The 25,814-nt window shown below is 33.9% G+C and overlaps 1 protein-coding gene and 1 long non-coding RNA gene across 3 annotated transcripts in view; one reads left to right on the top strand and one right to left on the bottom strand.

Annotated features, from left to right (window-relative positions):
- LOC118187669 (core alpha-(1,3)-fucosyltransferase-like) overlaps positions 1–10,731 on the bottom strand; it is a 631,908-nt gene extending 621,177 nt beyond the window's left edge. For both annotated transcript variants that reach the window (XM_085820906.1, XM_085820904.1), the window contains exon 1: positions 9,905–10,731. The gene's annotated coding sequence lies outside the window, so the exon portion shown is untranslated. The remainder of the gene's footprint in view (positions 1–9,904) is intronic.
- The window catches only part of LOC146996547 (uncharacterized), a 195,642-nt gene that overhangs the window by 102,529 nt on the left and 67,299 nt on the right, over positions 1–25,814 (top strand). The window lies entirely within an intron of this gene.

Below are 25,814 nucleotides of genomic sequence, written 5' to 3'. Positions count from 1 at the left end.
GTTGTGTACATGAGGAAAACAACAGTTTTGTTCTCATTAAACATTACATATGTTATAAACAGGTTATATCACATGTGCAGTAACACCGTTAACCTGAACTAAACATGGCTCGAAATATCATGGATCAACGGATTTATTGCTTCTCTGTTGTTGGGCTAAAAAAATTATGAAAACTCAAGTAAATGGTCTAGTTAAGCCAATATACTGAAGTTAAACTATATATTTTTTTTTCCTAATAGAAAATCTATAGAATGAATGGTAAAATACCTAAATTTACACTTTTTTTAAAAAAATAAGTCGAATTGCATAACATTGGATTATATTCAAGAATTTCAAACGGAAAAACATCGCTTCAGAATGAGTTGTTTGTTTATAGCAAAGCTTACTATAGTATGCTACAGCAGGCGTAATAAGCCTAATATAATCCCTACATGAATAGAATATTTTCTAGCCCTGTAGTTTCTAACCCAGTTTCTTTACAGAGTCCCAACAGAGGTCTTCACATCTCATGCAGCCAGCCCATTGGCAGAATTTTAACATGGGGTGCTCCGCCATAGTACACCAACAGTACATATTCATTGTTGAACGTACTACTTGATTGCAGGGCTAGATGTCTAAAGGGAAATGTGCCTTCAAAGTGAACTTTCTAATGAAAATTAGGCTCATCAGCAGCCGAAAGGTAAAGTCTCTAATTGATAGTTTTGTTGTAATTGACTGTGGCAAAGCCCGCTAGGCCTATCTACCTATGGGGAGGGATGCTTTTGTGGAGAACGCCCATGCAGCCAACCCATTCGCCGTGATTCGAACCCAGATCGGATTTACTAGTGTTCAACGACGCTCACGGGCGTTAAGTCTCTGAATAATAGCAGTTCGACCCGGGTTCAAATCCTGGCAGACAGGCTGGCTGCACGGGAATTTCGGGGATTTTCCCCATGTTTAACGTAGGTATAAGCCAGTTTCCTTTCGAACGTTCCCCACGAAGAAATCTTTACCCTTAGGCAGACAGCTCTTTCGTGCTTTGCCATAATCAATAAAAACAAAGAAACTCAAGAAAAACCGGCACATATTCATATAACACATGGACATAACCATAAAACTACCCATGTAGCCAACTCGTTCCCTGGGATTTAAAGCCCGGTCAAACTGCCAGTATTCAGTAGTTTTATCCACTCACTCACACGGCAGACCCAGACTGGCTTTTACGTTACTTGCGGAAAAACACGTTAAGACAGCCATGTGGCTTGGACGGTTAGGCACCTTGTACGAAATTACGAGTGTTTTTATTAATAAATTACCATTCATTGCCTATTGTTATTGAACTAAAAGCGAATTCCCAATCAATTATTTTTAAATGGCTTTCAAAAGTATTAAGCAAATCAAGCTATTTATAAATGAAAAGCAATATTTTTTCAAGCATTCCATGATTAGCATTTTTTAAACAAAACCTTCCCAAGCAAGCAAAATTTTTAAATTATTAAGAATTGATGATTTCCCATCCCTTTCAGAAGTCACTGACGAACAAGGGAAAAAAATTCATTTATTCTTCTTCTAGTAAAGAAAAAATTAAATCAATTGCCAGCTAAAAAGAATAGTTTCAATTTAATAAGAAAGATATTATTAATTTAATAGGAAAGATATTAGATGAAATTCAACCAAGCTGGGGAAATTTCATCTTTCAAATGAGTGTTACTGAAAAACGAAACAATAAAGTAAAGATTAATCTAGTAATGAATATTGTTCAAGAATCGCTTTCTTTATATAATTTATTTATATGTCTAGTTCAATTAATTTCAATTTGGATAAACTTTCAAATAAAATTTAGAATTACAGGAAACATGTTTCCTATGTGGATTATCAGTCTTCACATTTAAATTCTGCTAATTTAAAAACAAAACCACAGGAAATATAACATGCTATTTAAATTTCATTATTAGTGCGATGCTACAGCTTTACATAAAAAGCAATTCCCAAGGCTCCCGCTCTTAGATTTAAGCCTTATTTGAAAGAAGTTAAAAGTTTTATTTTATTTTATGAACACAAACTGTTCAGCATGGTTTTATTTAAAACTGTGAAGTCTAATATTTATAACAAAATCATTCGCTCCCTTCTTTGTAATTTTCTCATTTAAATGTATATAACCTTCTTTTTAGCCCGAAAAGGGATATTGGTTTCTAAATGGGATTTTGCGTTACTTCACTATAGACGGTGTATTACTTCTCAAATTACCACCACCAAATATTGTCGTTCTGTATTATTTTTAAAGAAATTAAATGATGAAGAATATTCATGCATGTTCCATGCACTGTGAAAAAAATAACGGTTCCTAGGACCAATAAATTTTGAATAACGTAGTCTTCCACCCGAAATTTTGACCTGGAAACCTGAATTTTGAATTTGTTAGCCCAAAGGGCGTTAGACCAGAAGGACTATTAATTTCGTTTTGGCATTTTGCACTGGCACAATTTCGTTTACTATAAATGTCGGTTCACTTTTCAAATTGTTACCGCCAAATATTAGCGCCCCGTATTATATTTAAAGAAATTAAATAATGAAGAATCTGCATGAATGTGTGTGTGTTTCTCGCGCTGCGAAAAACAACGGTACCTAGAGACATCAAATTTTCAATAAGTTGTCCTCCACTAGAATATGGGGGGGAACTCGAACTTGGAATTTAGAATATGTTTTATTATCTATTTCATATTTTGTAAAGCTTTAATAATTTTCAATTAAGAAACTCAACGATTTCAAAGCGAGCAATGGCAACACCGTACGGGGAAAAAAAAATCTCCAAACCGCGAGACTGTGTATCGGAAATTCTAAAGATATACTCATTTTTAAATTATTTTGCAATATTGCTTTTGAATTGAATTTTATTTTTTAAGTGCAATGAACATGGTATTTATTAAATAAAGGTAACGCATAAAATGTTAAAAAAATCGCCCGTTTGGGCGTAATATAAAATCTGAAAGATTCAAGGATTTTTTTAATTATTTCAATTATTTCATATTTAATAAAATTGCAATGAATTTATGATTAACAAACTCAACGATTTGAAAGACAGCAATGGAAGTACTGTTCGAAATAAAACATTTTTATCTCAACAGCACGAGATTGTTGCCATTCGAAAAAGTGTAAGTTCTCTCACTTTTCCGAATCTCCTTTATCTCTTAGTTTTAATTAATAAACTCTAGTCTATGAAAGCAATGTGTTGTCGCGGCCGAAAATAAAATACTTTTATCTTCGATGCGCCAGCGTGTTTCCATTCAGTAAAGCCTAAGATACTTTCAAATTTAACCTGGTAGATTATTAAGTAATAAATTTAGAGATTTAAAACAATAAACACAGTTTTTAAGAAATTGTATACTATAATAAATTACAGTTTGTATTTTTTCTGATTTTTAATTCGATTGATTTAAATAATCATACATTAAAATCATGAGATGTCAAATTAGAAATATTCAATATTTTTATAAAATTATACTACCTGGACTCATAAAAATCTATTTTAAGCTGCTGCTTAAATATTTTATGATTTTGCTGTTGAATGGCATTTTATGCGACGTAAGTGCGAAGAACGTGATATTTAATAAATAAAGTTAAAACATAAAAAGATAAAAAGGAATTTTTATCTTTTATTTTAGCAATCTTATTAATAAAACTGAATGTTGAACTGATAAAAGATTGAAAAAATATTTAAAATATATGCCCAAAGTTAACACTGCTTCAGGAATTTTAAACACATGCTTCTATGCAGCTTCTAAAAATTTTGTGATTTTGTTGTGTATGTGACGTAAGTGCAAAGGAAACGATGCTTAATAACAAAGCTAAAAAGGCTAAAATAATGGGTTAGCAAGAGCAGACTGGTAGATTGAGGAAGCGATTTGTTTTTCCTTGAAAGTACATCAGATAATTACAGAGAACCGACATTGCGTGGATCTCGGCAATGCTGGCTGTCTACCAAACGCATCTTCTCGTAATACCTTTTATACACGTTTTGGAGTAAAATTCTCTGTTCCTATAATTTGTTTCAGCCATTGCTGGGAAATTCCACAAGTTTATATTTTAAAGGCAGAAAACATCCCGATTTCTTTATAAAAATCGTTGGACTTTGGAATATAGCAAAAAGAACGCATATGAAAACAACGAAGTTGCTTGACTGAGTAATGTTATCCACTTACCCACACGGCAGACCCAGACTGGCTTTTACTTTCCATAGCAGTTGCCAGAGTTTGGCACATTCTGAAAATCTGTTTGATTTGGTTTACTTAACTATGGGAAAGCACGCGAGCGCTATCTGTCTAATGGGATGGATAGCTTCGTGGAGGACTTTCTAAGGGAAACTCGCTCGTTTACACATTACACATGAGGAAAACCACGAGAAAGCTTATGCAGCCAGCCCGTTCCAACCAGTGTTCAGCAATTTTACCCCTCGGCCGCTGGTGGGGCTGAAAATTTGGTGAATTCTACTAAAAGTGGTTACAGTAACACATTACTACCTTCAAAACTCGAAAAATACATATCTTTATTCATTTAGATTGAGATTTTTAAATGTGCTTTTTAAATTAAACAGCAAGAAGTATAAAAAATATTTATAAATACCAAAACTTGAATAAGAGTAGTTTTTTATATTCATAAACAAAAGCGAAATACAAATAAATAAAAGTCTGAGCCATACCCTCCCTTGAAACAATGAAATTCCTCCCTAACTGAGAACCTCTGAAGAACTCTAGTGGTATTATCCTAAGGATATAAATACTCTCGAGGGGAGATTTTTACGAGAAACTGGCTCATATTCACGTTGCACATGAGGTAAACTGCGAAAACTTTCCATGCCGCCAAATCGTGGGTTTAGATTTGAAACCAGGTCAAATAACTATTGATCAGCTGTTTTAAAGCTCGACCGCTGGTGGGTTCAAGAGGTGAAGATGTTGCTGAAAAAATGCATTCAGAATGGTACAGTACTTTAATTTCCATAGCACGTTGTTTGTGAAATGAATAATCTGTCTTTCTGCAGAAACAAAATAAGCGCGTTCAACACAATAATAATTAGCAGAACTAAGCAAAAATTTTTTACTTACTTTTGCTATCCCGTTGGACACCAATTGTGTCAAATTAACTACGCAAAGTTTTTTTTTTTTTTTTTTTTTTCCCAAGCACCTGTCGTTAGCGATGATGTCTGCCGCATCGCCTCGGATTCGTTCCCCAGAGCTTTCTTAATTAAATATGGAGCGGAGTTGCACATTTAGCGAGTTGGAACTGTACCTCTATGATCAATTATGAAACTCTTGTGTCTCGTTCATTTCTAACTGTACCTGTGTTTATAATAATACAGCTTATATGACATAAAATACTACAGATATATTTGGCGTGTTCACTAATACCAGACATTAAAACGAAAAGTTTTTGTAATCGATCTTGGAATAGGTTATAATAATAAATAGTAAAAAAAAAAAAAATATCTAGTAATAATTTATGATGTATCCAGATTTTTTTTTTTTTTTTTTTTTGGAATATTTTTAAGCTCTTCGTCTGTACGCTTTAAAACAGCATTCTTCGGATATTTTGTTATTAACTTAACATCGGTAGAAGGATAACACTATTGAACACTGGTATTTCAACCTGGATTCCAATCGCGAATGTGGACCCAAATGGGATTTCACTTGGTTTTTTTTTTTTTTTTTTTTTTTTTTTTTTTTTTTTTTTTCTGAATTTAATTTGAATTCGTGTCATTGAAGCACTTAGCATTGAAGAATTGGATTTATTAGATACCAGTTTTCCGTTATAGGACAACATGCGCCAAATAATTTCCCATAGAAAGAGATACTTTGGGTTACAAAAGTATTAAGGCAGAACAAACTTTTAAACCTTTTTTTTCTTTTTTGAGAGAATGATTAAATATTAAACTCCAACGAAATGCCCTTCCCACAAGCTAAGTTACACAAAGGCAAAACAAAATAAAAAAAAAAAAAAAACTCAAAATTAATTAAAGATAATGTTAAATAAATATCAAGTTATACACTTCTTGTGTACATACAAGAAAGTAACAATCAAAAAAGTATTGGAGCGTACAATTATTATTATTATTTTTTTTGAAAATTCTAAAAAAGTATTTAATTACGTATAGTTTCTCCTTTTATTTTTAAGACATCATGGAACTTTCTAGGCATGGATTTGAAACTAATTTGACAAAGATTTGCTTTTGTTTTATACCATTTTGTAGGGAATTTTTCTGTAACTTCCTTTTGTTGTAAATTTAAATTTTATTACCCGTTTTTTAAGTGTTCTCCATTTGAAGTTCAGTAAACCAACCCAAACCAATCTTCATGTACAGTGGAATGCCTTGGAAGCCCTGTTCATAGTTTGTTTCAAATCAATTTTTTTTTTTAAGTTTCAAAATTATGTTACCAAAAATATATTTTCTTACTTCCAAAAGTTCGCAGATTTCCTCAGATATTTCCTATGTTTCCGAAGAAAAATTATTTATAAGTTCTTCATGTCTAAACAAATCTCAGAATTTTTTTTATTCATAACTAATAAACTGGCTCCTCAAATTTAAAACTTTATCTTGTTAAGATTAGAGTTCTTCCAAGTGTTTTACAAAGAACAAGTAACAAGAATAGTTTTTTATTATGTTAACTCAATGCCCAGTACATTTTTAACCTTAATTTAATTTTATAACAAGCCAATTAAAATATCTCGCTTATTTATTTTAGCATAATTTTATGAATCATAATAGCTTTAGCATAGCACTAAATCCAGAAAACAATGAAAAATATTTAGTACTGGGAAAATAGCTGAAAGGGACATTTCTCACAACCCGCACATTTCCACGAAACCTCAGTAGCTAGATTACCATTTTTACTTACTAAACAGACTTGAACGCCAAACAGTAATCGATTATCTCTCATATTAGGATCACATGATCATTCAAAAGCAGAACTTTCGTCTGATTGGTTGATCTCTACCCGGGACAGAACTGCAGACGAAACATTTTCGGCGAAGTTTCAAAATATCCCGCGTAGCCGGGACATCGTTTCTGTAGCTAAGTGGGACTTCGCTTCCAGCAGAGCTGTTTTTTCTAGGGATCCTCTCGTTTAAACCAACGCTACCAGAATATCGTTTCTCAGAAATGTCCCATCTAGCGGGGACAATCATTAGATGTCATAATCCCTTAAGACCACTGTATACTGGAAGCTCAGCCTAGGTTCGATCCCAGGCGAACGGGCTGGCCATATAGTTGGATTTTGTAACTTTTCCCCGTGCAAATGAGAAGGTGGACATGCTGGCAAAGTTAGCAACAATATGCACGTTCCCAATTACGGAACCTATTCCCTATCCGGAATCAACACTGAAAAGAAAACTCAAAATAGATGCGGACAACAGCTGGCAAAGACAATGGGATACAGAGACAACGGGGCGTATCACCATGACTATTTTCCGATAGTCTTGTCAGCCCTAAATTCAGAAAGCTTCATGCTGACCCAACTGCCCTACACAGGGTTATCTACATAGTTTCGGCCTCGAAAGCTCAAGCCAATGTGCTCCTGGTAAAGTAAGCAATTTGAGACATTACTCACATGAATGCACCCTAACACAGTAGACATGAATCTTTCAGATCCCTTTGAAAAATAATCTTCAGATCTCAAGTCGGATGGAGCTCGATTACTGATCAAGGTTCTGAAAATAACTATATATATATATGCTAATGCTGATAATAACTATATATATATGCTAATGCTGATAATATTTAGCCTTTCGCACAGCATATTATTCTTAACGCAAAACTGCCTATTGCCAAATGCGCGGCTCAGTCTCACATAAAGTTTAATACGAAGGCATCTCTCTGCTTAGACAGATAGACTAAGCTTTGTCATAATTAAATAAACCAAACCCTATAATGTTTAATCTGTAACGAGCATATTAGCTTCACGCTATTTAAACCGTTATTTTGTGAATAGTACGTAAATATTTTCTGTGAATTACCATTTTGATATTTTCAGATACTCTGCAAAAAATTCGTATAATATCTGGCACAATATGTAGTTCTATGAAATGGATGTAAGGGTACTCTTCTGTTATCGGGACCGGATTCAGAAATGTGTGTACGTATGTACGTACGTAATTATATACACGCAATACATGAACACATATATCCATATACACATGCATACATACATTTCTGAATCCGGTCCCAATAACAAAAGCGTACCGATGTAACTGATCCTATAATTTATGCAATGCAACTTTTAAGCTTATGATATATTGTTCACTTGTGGCAACACAGGATTCTATTCTTTCAAGGGCCTTGTATGTCCATGTAACGCAGCAATAATAGTTTAAATTATGTCACTTGCACTCTCGGGCCTTGGTTTGCACAAATAATATATTTTCTCCTCCGAAGGACACGCAGTAAGAGCTTAATCATAATAGCAGGCCTGTTGTTCCTCATAGGATGCAGAATCTTCCCGTTCCTTAGAAAGGTTCTCCACGAAAGCATCCCTTCCTGTAAGCAGATAAGTCTTTTCGTCATATTCAAATACTTTAATCTAACCAGCAAACTAACGTAAACTCATATGCACCAGCTGGAATAAAGATGAAAGACAATTTGAATAGATCTTAAGTGACACTTGTTCAATTGATCACTTTCAGATTAAATGTTCTATTCTTATGTCTTGTTTTCAAAATAAGTACTGCCAATGAAAAGTTTTTAAACCGTGTAGATAAATTCTTTATTTATTGGTTCAAGTTATCTAAAACGTATATTTCTCATGTTTACAAAAAAATACCACAGTATTCTACAACGGAAAAGATCTGAAAACATTCCTAGCACTCACTGAACTTCCTAGCACAATACTTAAAATATTGCACTTGAATGGAGCCATGATATTCAGATTTGCGTTTTTCAAGGTCAGATGTTTATTGAACTCGTATTATCGACTGACCGTTTTTGCGGATTCCAATGCAATAACATTAATATTCCAATTTTCAGATAACGTGAGCGATTGCAGAATATTTTTTAAAATAAATTTTGAATTGTTTCTAAATAATTCAAATTTATTTCTAAATAAACTTGAATTATTTAACGAGAAATATTTGAAAACTTATAAACCTACCAAAACAATACATGTTTGAAATTTGAACTTTACCGTATGCTTTCTTTACAAAACAAATTGATAGTGATAGTAAAATATATAGCAATTTACTTAATTAAAATTGTTTACTTTTAGAACACTCAATTCATTTCAACGTAAAACGAGTTTCACGGCCTAGATCTTAGATTTATTCCTGTAAACTTTAAATTGCTTAATTCAAAAACTGACGATATTCTTTAAAAATTCGATATCTGTAATTTTTGTAACATTTTTCATACATTATTTCTTTATATTCTTCTATCAGGATACAAAATGTATTGCGAAAAAATTGTTTTTAACCCCTCTATGTACTCAGAAATCAAACGAAAAATCATATTGCAGTTCAAAAGTCACTTGAAAATACGCGTTAATTTTTTTTAAATGGCACAAATATACAACAGTATTTATATTTATAAATTTTAGAAAATAATGTCAGAAATTTGATAATAATAACTTAGATAATGGTATTATCAATACACGCATAGTAAATGATTTTTAATTTTTTGCTCTTTATTTTCTGAAAAATTCGTATTTATATCTTGTAAGAGACTTTTTTTTATCAGTTAAATTGTTCTACATTCAAGTAACTAGTGAAGCGTATTTTGAAGAATATTTATATATTTTCATAATGAATATTTGCATTAGTAATCATGCAACTATATTCAGTCTGTTTGAACACTATAAAATGTACGAGTAAACTATGCATTTTATGAATATGTAAATAAAAAACTTGAAATTAAATAAATAAAGTATTAATAAATGTTTTCGCTTACCTGTGGCTTCAGTCGTGGAATATCCAATTCTAATTCTTAAAACTTAGTCAGGAAAACTCTCTATTGAACTGTCATTCAGTCTGACTAGAAATTACCAGTTTTGTCAAGCATAAAAAATGTGATTTCAAAACGCCACACGCCATATGCAGTATTTTTAAATATAGCGTTTCAAATCGTTTTTGAATTGTTTACTGTCACTGTTTAGTTATTTGTGAAAGCATTCGACAGTAGAAAGAAAATTGGGAAAAGTTTTGCAACAAGTGAAACTTCTAAATGTGCATCTGCAGAAACATCTAAAGAGAGATTATTGTTTGTGTTATTGTTCATCCGCGTTCTGAAAGATGTGTGCGACTTGAAATTGTAGTGTTTATATTATGCACTGAACATTGAGAAATATTTAAATTCTACTTCACTTAGTTCACGAGACCCTTATTTGGAAAAAAAGTCCGATGTTACTACAAAATGAATGTCAGAATTCCATTCACATCATTAGTGATTGTAAATCAGAGTTTGTTCTTTTGTTGTTTCTTTGAGTGATGTTTACTAACGAATCAATTGAAGTAACTTTATTTTGACGTCCATTTTCTTTTCTTTATGACTAGAAATGCAAACAGAGGTGTTTGCCCGAGAGCAAACAGACACAAATTCCACTCTACAAACACAAATTTGCTATAAATTCCGGAACTACTGAGTACACACACAAATCGGAAGCCGGCGATGTGTCATGATAAAGAACCATCCACGATGGTTACTATCTTCGCCGATGTTTCAGCACAAGCAGGTGTGCAGCTCGCTCTACCGGCGAGGCCATTGAAAGCTTGTCCCACCTTTGCTACAGCGCATTGTGTTGCCTCGTGACGTCATCTGATGTTGGACGGGTTCACTGCGAACGCGGGGAGAGCAAACGGAATACCGGCGCTTGAAAGAGAGAGAGAGAACGATATTAAAGATGCTCGAAATGTGGATCGATTTCAATCGGGGAAAAGAGAAAATTGCGTTTGTGATATCTGCAGGTGTAGTTTGCTTTTCGATTTAGTTCGATTTTCGTTACAATTTTTTTTTTGGGGGGGGGGTAACGATTTGTTTTCACTTTCTAGGGACAACTTTTTTTTTCAACCACAGGGATGGAAATTGGAGAGGGAAATATGCATAATATAAATATGTGGATATTAAAAACAATGTAGTAAACATACAAAGAGGGTCGGTGCATGAGTCAGTGCAACGGCTGCACGAGACGACAAAATTTAGGAGACGCAGAGATTGCACCGGCCTGCAATAAACGTGACGCCGTCCCTGAATACAAGTTAGTTATTATTTATTGCAAATAGGTTTTTAACGTAATACGTGGTAGAACAGAAGAAAAGTGCGTTTTTTAAGAAACTTCTAAAACTTTATAAGTCCTGGGATTATTGCTCATCCTTTTAAAGCTATTTTTCTGCTCTATAGATTTTACAATAACAGACTTGAAAAATTCTTCTAAGCATTACTTATTGTCCTGAATGTACTTATGTACATTGTATATTTATACAATAAATACAAATATTAATATTATTGTTTTTCTTGTTGAAATACACATGAAGAAATTAAATTTAAGTATTTGTGCAGATATATTGGCTTTTTATAACGCGGCAGCGCTACTTTGTGACTTTGTAGTCTTATTTTTTGTCACTGAAGCTTATTACATATAGAATCAGCTTTATTTATACTTAAATATATAACTAGTCGTATCTACCTTTGGCCAATTTCGCGATTGAAAATGACTGAAATGCACACGAAATGGTGTAATATTACAGATTAAAACCAAGTGATTATTTAATTATCACTTGGTACTAAAAAATTGAATACAAAATAAAAATGCTGAAAACTTGCGGACCATTAAAAACAGACTGTATAATTATTTATAACCGAAGTAAAGATTTCAAATTCAAAGTAAAATCGGAGAAATTCTTCTCTTTCGTATAGAACATTAACTCAAATTTAACAAAGCTTAAATTTTATTTACGACTCTGGGTAAATCTGCAGTTTTCCAAATCACATAGTTTATGAACAGCCGAAGGAGCAAGTCTCCACGTCAAAATAACCACAATAATTGCCCTAATGTGATTTCTTCGTTTTCTTCCCCCTATTGGTTTAGTTGTAGGAGTTTTTACAAGGAAATAAAACAATGCAAGTGTGTCTGTGTGATTATGGCAAAGCCTTGAGGGCTATCTGCCTAATGGGACGAATGCCTTCGTGGAGGATTTTCTACAATGCAAGAGGGAAACTAAAGATTTTATCTGTTAGAAGACAGTTAAGCATTTTTAAAATTTATTTCCAGTGATTTCTTAATGAACTATTGATGAAGAATCCATTGATGTAAAAGTTCTATATCACCTCACGTTAATACATAGTAATTGAAGATATCTTAAAAAATAATATCATTCTTAAGCATAATAAATAGTAAATTCCATGAAGACAAATTTCTGAAGAACTAGAAACATTTTTATCGTTTCCGCTTTAGAATAATAAATTCCATGAAGACAAATTTCTGAAGAACTGGAAACATTTTTATCTTTTCCGCTTTAGAAAACCTGCTTAAACCAAAAAAATTTCTTACAAACTTATAAGCTACAACTTGACTTTTACAACGCGAAAACATGCTACTCGTCACCTCATTTCGATTGCGGTAAAATTATCCCAAACATAAGAAATATATCTCTAAAATTAATTATTTCAATAAACAAAGAATGAAATAGAATGGCACAATTTAAAACTTTCTGTTGATAATATTGTTGCGTTCTAAGGGTTGGTGGATCTGGAGCAATTGACGACAACACCTGACGAAGCATTAAAACATAATTTATTAGCCAGCTCGAAACAGCTCGAAAAGCACATTTACAGTCATCGAAAAACTATGAGAAACACCTTGAAACAATCAGCAAACATCCTTCAGGCTATAAGAGTGAAGAAGGCTTCACTGCAAAGCACCATAGTACAGCTCCCGACTCGGTTCGGTCGTTCTCGGAACTCAACGCACTCTCGAGACTCTTCACGCTACAACTCGCGATACACTGACGATACTCATAATACTCCGCGTACAGGCAGGGTTTATATAGCTTTTCGGCCTGCCTTCGACAACACTCTGAACCAAACCGGTAAGAATTCGTACCAGAATGTTCTGCATCCGTCTATGGCACATCAACAATTTTGCCGCCAAATGGACAATTTCGCGCTGAATATGGCAAACTTACCTTCCTTTGTCATTTCCTGGCAACCCTAAACCCGCTTTGCGGGGACCGCCGGCTGCGCATTTCGTAACAATATATATGTATGTAATATGAATACGAATTTGTTGGCAATTAGTCTTTGTGTGTGTTTCAGTAATCCTAAATAATCCTGTAATTTTATAACTGATACTTAAGTCTGAAAACGCTTAACAGAAATAAGAATTATTTTGCTATTTAAATGTGGCTACCAGGATATGTTGGCTACATATATCCTTAAGAAAATTGTTTGGCACTTGCTATCGTAAAGCGCAAGAGACTCCTTTTTTATGTACCTTTTTACTCCCTTGTACGAAATAAAGAAAGTGTTCTAATCACGAAAAATTCCGGGTACTGTATTTCAACGAAAATATCCATTTTGATTGCTGTCGAATGCAATTTAATGATGTTTTTGCGTGATATCTCTACGTAAAGACAGAATAAAAGACTCTTTTCCCAAACGAATTATAAAACTGATTTAAAATGGATTCAAAAGAGATGTTTTTTATACATAATCTCGCATAACTCAAAAAGAGTAGCCTCAGAAAGTTGAAATTTTGTATGTTGGACTGCTATAGCATGTAGATGTGCACCTCGTATTTTGGTTGCAATCGGCCGCACCAAAAGTATATAAATATATGTATATAATTGCTTCAAAATAATTAAGTATATATATATATATATATATATCCACTCTGTTACTCGACTCAGTGAGCTCAGTTTCTTTATTCTTATATGTTTGTAAATTGTGCATTCATTCTTGCTTTAAAAATGATTGAATTATGCTATTCTTATCTTTCGGTAGAATTATCAACAATTTAAAAGTTGTTTAAGAGTGGCTAATTCTAATTTTTTTTACCGCAGCAGCTATATTTGTTTACATTTGAAACTTATTAGACTAGTGGCTTTGTTGTCAATCTAGGGAAACTAAGCTTCGCAACAACAAAGTAACGTCTTCTTTTATTATTGCGTATTAAATTGTATGCATCATTCTGGAATTATCATTTAAGTTATTAAATTATCGCATATATTGTCTCAGCATAGCTTCCACAACAAATTAAATCAGTTTCTACACCTTTAGTGTCTTTTTGCCACGTGAGACCAAAAGTAAACAGGCGAATTGCTTGTTTTTGAGTAGAAACCGTAATTGTAATTGTAAATTTTTTTAAAAAATTTTTAAACTGCATTTGGTGTTTTATGTTTTTCTATATCTTTAAATTTTTATTGAAGATATTCTGTGTTTTTATTATTTTTGCCTCGCCGCAAAGTGAAAACTGAATTAATTGAATGAAAAATACATCTCTAATGAAATTCTCTAATGAAATAAGTGTTTCATATTAGCGAAAAATACTGTCGCCAGTCTGTTTCGGACAAAAAAAGAATGTTAACGATTAGCGCATGTGCATTAGGTAAGCAGCGCTGAATCGTCTGTGAAAAACTGTTTATTTTTTATTTGCTTAATTTCTTTTATACATCGTTTTAGATTTATTGTAGTATCTGAATAGAACATGTGGCACCGATTGATAATTCTTCAGATGATATAATTTTTTTTTTGAATTCTGAGTTATAAAATGAATAAGATGTAATGCTGTTAAGTTACACTAGCGCCAGAGTATCGCTATGGTAAATAAATATAGTAAATTTTAAAAAGCGAATTTATTCTATTGGTGGTTTATGCGTTATCGAAGAAGTAGATTTAATTCAGTTCAATATGTTTTAAATGAAATGCAGGAAAAAATGCGTATTATTTAATATTCCGTACAAGGAAATCATGTGGTGTACACATCATATTTATTTTACAATATAAGCATTATAAAAGAAATGAATTTCTACTTTAATTCTACTTTTGAAAATCATTAAAAGCCAACAAGAAGTGTCGCTTTAGCTTAGTCGGTAACAGTATTGCAAATAAAAGGATGCATGTCACATATGCTAAGATTATTGCATACCTGAATGTCATACGTAATGTCATACATAAGTTAAAAAATTATTTTGTAAATAAAGGGCTTACGCATGCTGAGTCAATTGAATTTCAGAGTAAATAAGTATTCTTCTGCAAACTGCTATGAAAAGCATGCCATCGCTTGACAGTGAACAGGCCAATTACTCGTTTCACTATAATTAGTAGCTAAAAAGAGAAAGAAAAATATAAAAAATCCGAAAGGTTTCAGCTTTTATATGATGCCAAACAGGCGTCTTTCGATAAACAGTCTCATGCGATAGAGATAAATTCCATTTATCACTAGCGCACGAGATTCCATACAATATGTTGCCAATGCAGTCTTTGAAATTGCGGAGATTCTTTAACAAAAAATTTTTTAAGTTAAAAAAATATTAAATCTCTACATATAATAAAAGAAAGAGTCTGTCTGTGTGTGTGTCTTTCGTTTACGTTGCGCATAAGCTAATAACCCACGGGTACGAAATTTGGTATATAGGCGCATCTAGACAAGAGCCAGTGCACCTCGAAGCGATTTTTTCGAAATTCGAATTCGAATTTTTTCTATTTTATGTTTTGTGACGAAATCGCGTCATTTTGAGAGATAATGGGCTATAAGAAAGCGAAATTTTACTCTACACACTTCATTTTCACATCGTCATGAAACGTAGGCACTTAGCTATTTTACGAACTTAAAATAAATTTTGTGTTTCAGTAAATCTATTAAATACGAATTTATTTAACAAAGGGAGCTTAACACTTTTTCAACGGTATATTTTCTAAAAAGTTTATTTTTAAAAATGTACAGTTTATTTTACTTTGATTTTTGGACACGTTAAACTTTCATCCTTGCGAATGCTTTTACAAAAAGAATTTTGGAAAAATGATAAAGTTTTGTATTTTTAAAAAACTTTTTAAATGAAGCTTCCGAGTACACTTCTCACATCTTTAAAAATGGGATTTTGACAACAATTTTCCTGTCTTACTGTTGTTGATAGATTTTTGATGAAATCGCATCATTTTGAATAGTTTAATTCTTTTAGAAATATGGGTTTGTCAACAATTTTTCATCGTATTTATGTCACTGTTTTTAAGAGATTGGCATATTTCATTGTCATTTATATATATATATATAATAAATTTTTATTGATTTTTTTTTATAAAGTTGTTCTGCAGAGTAAAATTCTGCGCGGAATTTTATGTTTTTTGAGTTGTTTTAATGTTATTTTTTGCTTTATAACGTTGCGCGCCTCTAACTAGCACGCAACCAAGAGGTGACTGTGAAAGCTTGTATAAACCACAGAGTCTTATAAAGGGTTTAAGTCCCTTTTTATTCAACGTACTAATTTACAATTGCGTTCTCTTGACGCTTACAAACGGTGCCAACTCGGCAGTCAAAATAAAAATAAAAACCTGAAAAGAAATTAAAGACAATATTCTAACTACGAGGCTCTCTCAAATAACTAACTCACCGCGTTTTACAATACGGCTGCTAATTCAGCAGACTTGAAGCTCACTGGAACAATTGCAACTACTTCCCGCCAAGCACATAGGCCGCAACGCGGGGTTTTTCAAATCTCTATAACTACCTCCGCGCTCGCTAAGTAAGAATAACTCTCCCTCACCGAACTTGTTTCCTTCTATTTAAATCATACTACTTCCGCTGATAATTTGAATGCTTGCGCGTTCTACTCAAATTTACATATTCTGGCATTGGCAGTTCCAGGGGAAAGTAAGGATTGACAGGAAAGATAGTTTAAACTTAAAATAAATGTTAGTTAAAATAAATATAAACCCTACATTTGCCGCTGCCAGAATTTGGAAAACTTGGAAGCAGGTCCTACAAACGACCTGTTGTAAGTTTATCTAATTCTGAACTAACTGGCGAAAGCCTCGTTTACACAAAAATAATCTTATGTAACAATTAAAATTCTGTTACTCTTTACAAAGGTTTCTTCTTACAGCAACTTTTCCTGGACTTCATCAATCAATCTTGGTCTTTCCTTCCAGCATCTGGAAGGAATAAGTATCAGTATCTTTCTACATACATTATAATTTACACTTTCTTGACACAATAAATTTTTGTTTTTAACGTTTCGTTTTTCTTAGTTATTGCTTACTTCACATTCATTCAATTTTTCAAGCATTAATTTAACTTTACCCTGGCTCTCCACCGTGTGTGGTGTCAAACGGGAATATTCGTGTTTTAGTCTTACAACACTTCCCCTAACCACCATGATTTGTTAAAATTCAACAACCAAATAGACACACCTTACTCGACATTCTACAACTCAATGAGCTACTTTAATATTCTTAAAATTCAAATGTAGGTGGAGAACCCTACAAAACACATTCATTCTAACTTCCCCCTCATTCATCTTTTAAACATGCAGGCTTTCGCTCTAAAGCATGACTTTACAGTTTAATACTTAAATTTTGACTTCATTGCTTTTAAGCATTCACTTTTAGCATCTACAATTTTATGCTTCTAGACTAAATTCTACTTTTACATAACATGCAAGTATTTACATACATTTACAAAAGTTTAATACATATGCTTTTTACAATTTACCATAAAATGAATAAGAGAAAATAAATTTTTACTTTACTCATCCTTCGCCAAGCTGGCGGCACTGAAACTAAAATTCTTATTAGTACATACAAGAATACGAAGTTATTTTTATCTCCCGCCAAATTTTGGCTTTAACATAACAGAATTAGTCTTTCGACCAACAGAAAATGCTTGTTTTTAGCTTTTACACTTAAAGAAAATAATACTTTTGCCTTAGCTAAATAAAGTAAAACAAAACTAAGTCTCAACCGAGACATATTGACTTTCGTCAAAACATAGAACTTCGTACTTATGCATAACATTTCGGGACAAAAGAGAAAAATATTTATAGAAGGTTTTAACTTATCTTTGAATTTTCGATGCTTGAAACTCCGTCATCCGTTTTTGACAAAATTGATCCCAAGTTAGAGGTGTCATGGATGTCAATCTTCTCCTTGTTGATCTCCAATTGTCGTCCCCGTTGATCTTTCTTTTGCGTCCTCTACATGCTGGCCTCTTGACGGAGTAATCGTCTGGTTGTTGGCTTTTGCGTTTCTGCCTGGGACGGCTGGTCTTGACGTCCTCCGGTCTGGAGTCCTTGAATTTCTTCTGTTCCTCGTACTTCTGTGCTTCCTGTTGGCGTTTCAGTTTCCGGAACGGCGGCCTTGCTGGCACCTGACTCTGTGGCCGTGTGCGCGTTCTTCTTGATGTGTAATTCCTCCTGCCATCCTTTGTAGGTGGTGTTTTTCTTTTTACCACGGTTTCTTTACCCGGTTCATCTGTACTTTTGTTTTTCTTAAACGCCGGAGTTTGATAATCATTTTTTCTTTTTGATACCGACGTCCGGGTTGTAGAAGTGCTAGGTCTCTCTTCAGTTCTCCGTTTCTTGGGTGGTGGAATAGTTGTTGCAGTCTCTGGCCCTTCTATTTCGTTTAGACTTGAGTCCTGCAAGAAACTTTTAAGGATTTCAAAATCATTGGGATTATAGTATTTTTTCACCTGCTCGGGACTTGCTTTACAGATTTCCCCTCTCTCGTTTTTAAGATATAAAACTACTCCTTTGATTTCCTGAATTACATAGGGGCCTTCAAACTTTGGAGCTAGCTTTGCCATAAAATTGTCTGGGGCACTTGATAAAGAAAATTTCCGTTTCAATACTTTATCACCAACTTTAAAATCTGCTTCACGGCGTTTTTTATCGTAATAAATTTTCTGCCTATTTCTTGCCGTATCCGAGGTTTTAAGCGCCTGATCAATTAGTTTTTGCACGTCCTTTTGTTTGAATTCCTGCTCTCTTTGTTGCACAAAGAATAATTTATCTAAAGGCGTAATAAACTTTCTGCCTAAAAATAATTCTGCTGGAGTTTTTCCCGTAGTATCATGATGTGCCGTTCTTAAAGCATAAGCTAATTCATTTATGTAGCCATCCCAGCGCTTGTGATGTGTGCTAACGTAACTGCGAATTATTTTTACAATGTTTTTATTAACTCTTTCTGCTATGTTAGCCTGTGGTCTATACGGAACCATTTTGATATGGCGTATATCAAGTCCATTGCATATGTTTTCAAATATTTGACTAATGAATTGTTTTCCGTTATCGCTAATGACTTTTATCGGTGCACCGTATTTTAAAATGTATCTGTGTAAGAATGCATCTGCGACTGTTTTGGCTGACGCGCGTTTAAGTGGAACAATTTCTATCCATTTTGAAAAATGATCTACTATTACTAAAAGAAAACGATTTTTATTTAACTCGCTCTGGGGGAAGGGACCAAGGAGATCTATGCCTAAAATTTCATTCGGAAATGTAGCGCGAATGCTATTTAAGTACCCGGCCGGGCTGTAATTAATATCATTTATTAACTGACATTGATTTCAGGACCTGACATACGCCGTTACTATTTTGTATAATTGCGGGAAATATACCGCCTCGCGTACCCTTTTTAAAGTCTTTCTGACCCCGAGGTGGCCCGCTGTTTTTTTTTCGTGCAACTCCCTCAAAATGCTTAATCGAAGCGAGGCTGGGATGACTGGCTTATACTCAAGATTTTCGTTCGTTGTTTTCGTATAGAATAATAAATTATCTATTATTTCATAGTTTTTTGCTCTATTTCTTATCGCATCGATATCTGTATGCTCAAAGCCTTCGGGGTCTTTCAAATAAGCATAGATATTTCCAAATTCAGGATCAGCTTTCAGTTCAGTAATAACCGTATCTCTAGAATCTAAAATTTTTGAAGTCAACACAGCGCATTTATGTTCATTACCTTCCTCGTCCAGTTTTATACGAGAAAGTGCGTCAGCTACATTGTTTTCCTTACCCGGTTTATATTTTATTGTGATATTATATTCTTGGAGTTTTAAAGCCCATCTTATTAACCTGGGCGTTAGGTTTTTTCCCGAGTAAAGTCTACCAACAGCCGCATGATCCGAAAAGACAGTTACTGGCGATTTGCCGAAATAAACTCGAAATTTGTGTACAGCCATTAATACGGCTAATGTTTCTCTTTCTGTAGCTGTATAATTCCTTTGTGTTTGATTCAATGTTTTACTAAAAAATGCCAGCGGATGGTTATTTTGCATAAGAACCGCACCCACCGCATAGTCTGATGCATCTGCCGCAATTTCCAGGTTTTCGTCCCCCTCAGGGAATTTTAAAACAGGGGCATTAATAAGCGCTTCTTTTAATCTTTCAAAAGCCGTGTTAGCTTCCGCTGTCCACGTAAATTTACTCTTTTTTCTTTTGATTACTAAGAGTGGTTCAACAATATTAGCGAAATCTTTTATGAAAAATCGATAGTAAGAACATAGTCCAAGGAAAGACGAAAGTTTCTTGGCGGTGTTGGGCGGTGGGAAATTCTTAATAGCTTTTATTTTTGAATCTTGCGTTTCTATACCCTTTTGCGAAATTTTATAACCGAGATATTTAAGTTCTTTAGTTGCGAACTTGCATTTTGAGGCGTTAATTGTAAGACCGGCCTCTTTTAATAATTTAAAAACTTGTTCGAGATCACTAATGTGTTGTTCCAACGTACTACTCGTTATAATTATATCATCTAGATAAATTAAAGTTGATTTTCCTAGGACAGGCTTTAGAACAATGTCCATAGCTCTCTGGAATGTTGACGGGGCCCCACACAACCCAAAAGGCATGCGTAAAAATGCATAAGTGCCCGATTTTGTTATAAACGCGGTTTTATGTATATCTTCGGGTCTCATAGCTATTTGATAGTAGCCAGACGTTAAGTCCAAAGTAGACATATATCTCGTCGATTTGATCTGTCTAATGATCTCGTCTATAACCGGCAAAGGGTAAACTGGGAATTTAGTTATGCTATTTAGTTTTCTATAATCGATAGCAAACTTCCAAGCCCTTTTATCCGAAGGAGGAAACTCGTTCTTTTTCCTACATAGTACGACTGGACTCGCGTATTCACTATTTATGGGCGTTATTATTTTATTCTTTAACATCTCCTGAATATGTTCTTCGATGATTACGTCTTTTTGTTTGTCATAGCGGTAAGGTTTAGTCCTACAAGGTTTTTCGGCATTTAATTGAATCTTGTGAGTTACAATCTGACAGTTTCCCGGCTTTTCTGAAAACAAATGAGAAAAATTACTCACCACTTGCTGTATTGCTTTACTTTCCTGGTCATTCAAATGGCTAAGGTCCAATTCAGGTGTCTCCACCGGTTCCACCACCCTCTGGTCCATCTCCAGCACCACGGAACTATCTTGAAAATTTAATTTGGCCCTCGCGGCCCTTAAAAAGTCCATACCTAAAATAAGAGAGTGTTGGAGGTGTTTCACCACAAAAATTAATACTTTGAGATTTTCCTCTTTTACCTGTACGTTTAATGCTACTTTCCCGATGCAGTGACATGTTTTTCCTTGCGCCGCTATAATTTCCGTATTTCTGGTTTTAAAGAGTCGTATCCTATAAAAATTCTTTTTGAAGAACTTTTCACTCATGAAATTGCCTTCTGCCCCTGTATCGATGAGGGCTTCTACTGGTACATCGCCAACCAGGACTTGTATAATTGGTAGCTGTGAGTTTTTTACGATGACTGTATTTAGATGTCTATTTGAGGGTTTTTCTAAAACTTCCGGGGTCTGGACCCTCCCTTTCACAGGCCCCTCTAGTCGTTTAAAGCTTTCCTTTCAATCTGTGTCTTCTGGGTACGCGGATGCTTATTTTCAAATTTTCTTTTTGGGCCTTGCCCTTCAAGTTTCGATGCGTTAGCTTGATAGTTCTTTCCCCCATATGAGCGATTTCCATTTCTTGTTTCCTCCTTCCTTCTGGTACTTTGAGAATATGTTTCCCCTCTCGCTCTTTCCGCGATTCTGCGATTTTAAAACTTCACCGCCAATTCGAAAAGTTCCTGCAATGTGGTTGGGTTTCTAATTTCAAAGTAGTCTTGGACAGCGGGTAACAATCTTGGTAATATTATTTCAATAATCTCCGCATCGGGTTTTTTCCCATACAACATATCCGTTAGCTTGATTTTTCGTAAAATAAAGTCCGTCAATTGTGCTGTATCCCGTTGATAGAAACTATATAGCTCGGCTTCCAGCCGTGCGCGATCTTTCACTATGGGAAAGGCCTTTACTAACGATTTTTTGAAATTTTCAAAAGTATACGTCGGGCTTCCAAATTCACCTAGAAGAAATTTGCCTATATTTTTCCACCATAGCGCGGCCTGTCCTCTTAGTGCTGATGTGGCGATGGCAACTTTTTGTCTTTCGGGCACAGGATAGAGCTGAAAGTGGTTTTCTATACCTTCTAAAAATACGGACACCGAATTTTTTCCGTCGAAATAGACGTTTGGCTTGATTGATGCTCTCAAAGTCTGGACCAGGTATCCAAATCCTTCTAACTGCGTTGTCATTTCTTGGTGTTGTCCAGCGGCTTCCATCCAGTTTTCGGCCATTTCAGTTCGATAAGTGTTCGGGCGCCAATATAACGTTGCGCGCCTCTAACTAGCACGCAACCAAGAGGTGACTGTGAAAGCTTGTATAAACCACAGAGTCTTATAAAGGGTTTAAGTCCCTTTTTATTCAACGTACTAATTTACAATTGCGTTCTCTTGACGCTTACAAACGGTGCCAACTCGGCAGTCAAAATAAAAATAAAAACCTGAAAAGAAATTAAAGACAATATTCTAACTACGAGGCTCTCTCAAATAACTAACTCACCGCGTTTTACAATACGGCTGCTAATTCAGCAGACTTGAAGCTCACTGGAACAATTGCAACTACTTCCCGCCAAGCACATAGGCCGCAACGCGGGGTTTTTCAAATCTCTATAACTACCTCCGCGCTCGCTAAGTAAGAATAACTCTCCCTCACCGAACTCGTTTCCTTCCTATTTAAATCATACTACTTCCGCTGATAATTTGAATGCTTGCGCGTTCTACTCAAATTTACATATTCTGGCATTGGCAGTTCCAGGGGAAAGTAAGGATTGACAGGAAAGATAGTTTAAACTTAAAATAAATGTTAGTTAAAATAAATATAAACCCTACAGCTTATTTCACTGTTTGTAAGATATTGAGAAGTTTTGCATGATTTTTTTCTTCAACGGAAAGTTGGTTAATTTTTTATTAGGATAATTAATATTTGTATTAAGGGATATAGCTTATTTCATTGTAATTTTTTTCCTCTTGAAAATATAAGATAAAATATCATTAATTATACTTTGATTTTCAGAATTTTTTGATTTTGCATTCTTTTATGTTACTTATATTTCACTGTTTTTAAGATACTGAAAAGTTTTGAGTGATTTTTTTAGGAAACAAAGTTCCTTACTTCCTTTATACCATTTGAGTTCTTAAGATTTTTCAAAGGGAAGTTGGTTAATTTATTTGTTAGGATAATTAATATTTGTATTAAGGGATATTGCTTATTTCATTGTAATTTTGTTATACGTAATAACTTTTTTTACGAAGTTGTTCTGCAGAGTAAAATTCTACGCGGCTTTTAAATTTAACGTTTGGTTTTCCCTTCAGCCATTTTTCCGGTACATTTAAAAGCCAGACGAAGGCTTTCAGCGAAGTTGCTAGTTATATATAAATTCAACATTTTTTTTACAGCAAATATACTTTCGAAAAGGTGAAAATTAAATTCAAATGTTAATATCGTTTGTTTAATGAGGAAATATAGTATCACAAAAATAATCGGATACTTTTAGTAGCAGCTAAAAAGGGCAAAACTTACCTTGTTTTTTGCTTCTTAATATCTTGTGGGATTATCTTTACACTAGCTAACTTCGTATAATCTTTTGGACATTGACTCCACAAGTTTTTTTTTTGGTTTGTTTTTTGTTGTTGTTGTTATTTTTGGACTTATTTTATGCCACTCCTCTTGCTTTCAGTTGCTGCAGCGAAGATAGGCTCTACTTTCGAATTTTTCATTCTAGTTACTGCCAAATATGTTCAATAGGATTAAGATCTGCCGATTGGAGTGGTGTCTTAATTACTTCTGGACACTTATATACGTAACAGCCTGAGTCTAACATTGCGCGCAGTATGCTTTGGATCATTGTTCTGGTAGAATTTAAAACTATTTTGTGTATTAAGTTTTTATGTTAACGATGCCAAATTTTGCTTCAAGATGTCAAGGTGCTTATACTGATCCATAATACCATCTATAAATTGTCAATTACCAACACAGGAATGTGCCATTGATCCCCATACCATAATTCCACCTCTGCCGTGTATAACACTTGGCACTAAGTTTTGTTTCTGAAATTCTTCTTTGAGTTTTCTCCACAACAGCACTCGTCCATCTGAGCCGAGAGATGTCAAATTTGCTTTCATCAGCAAACAAAACTTTTTTCCAGTAGTCCAGTGTCTTTTGTTTCATCGATTTTGCGATAGCAAGTTGAAGCTGCTTTCGGGTCTTCCTCTTTTTTTTTTTTTTTTTTTTTTTTTTTTTACTGACATAAAATTTTCTTCTTGCTACTTGCCCATGATATCCTGCAGACTAACTAAGCTTCGTTGTTGTTTATCTTGCTTTACTGCATCTGTTTATTTTAGTTCGAGGTATTTTAAATTTAGATATCTGATACTGCTGAAAATAACTAAGCCATAAATACACACACACACACAGTGGTGGATTGGCCAAAGAAAATCGGCTCTGGCAAGATAAAAAATGTGCCGGCCCTAAGGCTCCATATAAAATGTCATATAAGTTATCATTCTCATCGTCATCATCATGAAAAATAATTTTGTAAAATAAAAATATACTTTTAAATAAAAGCAACACTTCATTCATATATATATATATATGCAAATAAACTACAAACAATAAATAAGAGTAACTAAATAATTATGTAAACAAAACAGGCAGTTGATTTATATTTAGCCATTTAAATATTTTTAATTCCAGGCGCCTGAGCAAATATCTCCTCCATTATAAGTTCAATTTTTGCTTTAGCCAAAATATCCTTCCTCATATTCGTCAATAGCAATGACTCCAAATTAGCTTGCTCATAGTACTCCTTAATCTACTTTCTACAATTTTTAATTTTGAAAAAGCTCCTTCGCATTTAACTTGCATTATAGATAGGGTGAGTACAAACTTATAGGCAAAAAAGACATTGGCGTACGCGTTACTGTATAAATTATATTTCAAGAGTAATTTATATACACACAAGACGCAATTTTTGCAAAAATTGCATTTAAATTTGGATGAACATTCATTAATAGATAGAGCACTTTCTCCTTCTGACTTAATATCAGATTCAAAATAATGATTTTCGATTGAATTTTTTGTATTTTCCATTTACTTACTAGGTCCTGATATTCATCCTTAAGATTATCAATCGTTACACCTGCATAATGCCGTAATGATATAGAAAAATAGTCGAAAATGTTCGGCGACAATGGCTTCGAAAACGTTTTGTGATCGAGAAGAGATACGTCTTCATACAACTACTTTAACCTACTTTCATAGGTATAGTTGTATGAACATTCTTCATACTTCAGTGACACGGTCAAATTCGCTAAAGAGTATCTTTTAATTACAGTTATAATGCAGTATTTTCAATGTCATATTTAAATTAGAACGTGACTGTACTGTTCTTTCATAAATCTACTTTACGACTGACGACCACTGTTGACTATAAGGCTCTACTCTAACCGTACCCTACAGCCTATAGCTACCGTATCTTATGTG

The sequence above is a fragment of the Stegodyphus dumicola genome, chromosome 7, assembly GCF_044657685.1.
Source record: "Stegodyphus dumicola isolate Sdum_Otavi_A_Nest chromosome 7, ASM4465768v1".
Taxonomy (NCBI): domain Eukaryota; kingdom Metazoa; phylum Arthropoda; class Arachnida; order Araneae; family Eresidae; genus Stegodyphus; species Stegodyphus dumicola.
Note: the sequence above shows the minus strand (reverse complement) of the source record. Positions and strands in the feature narration are given on the sequence as shown.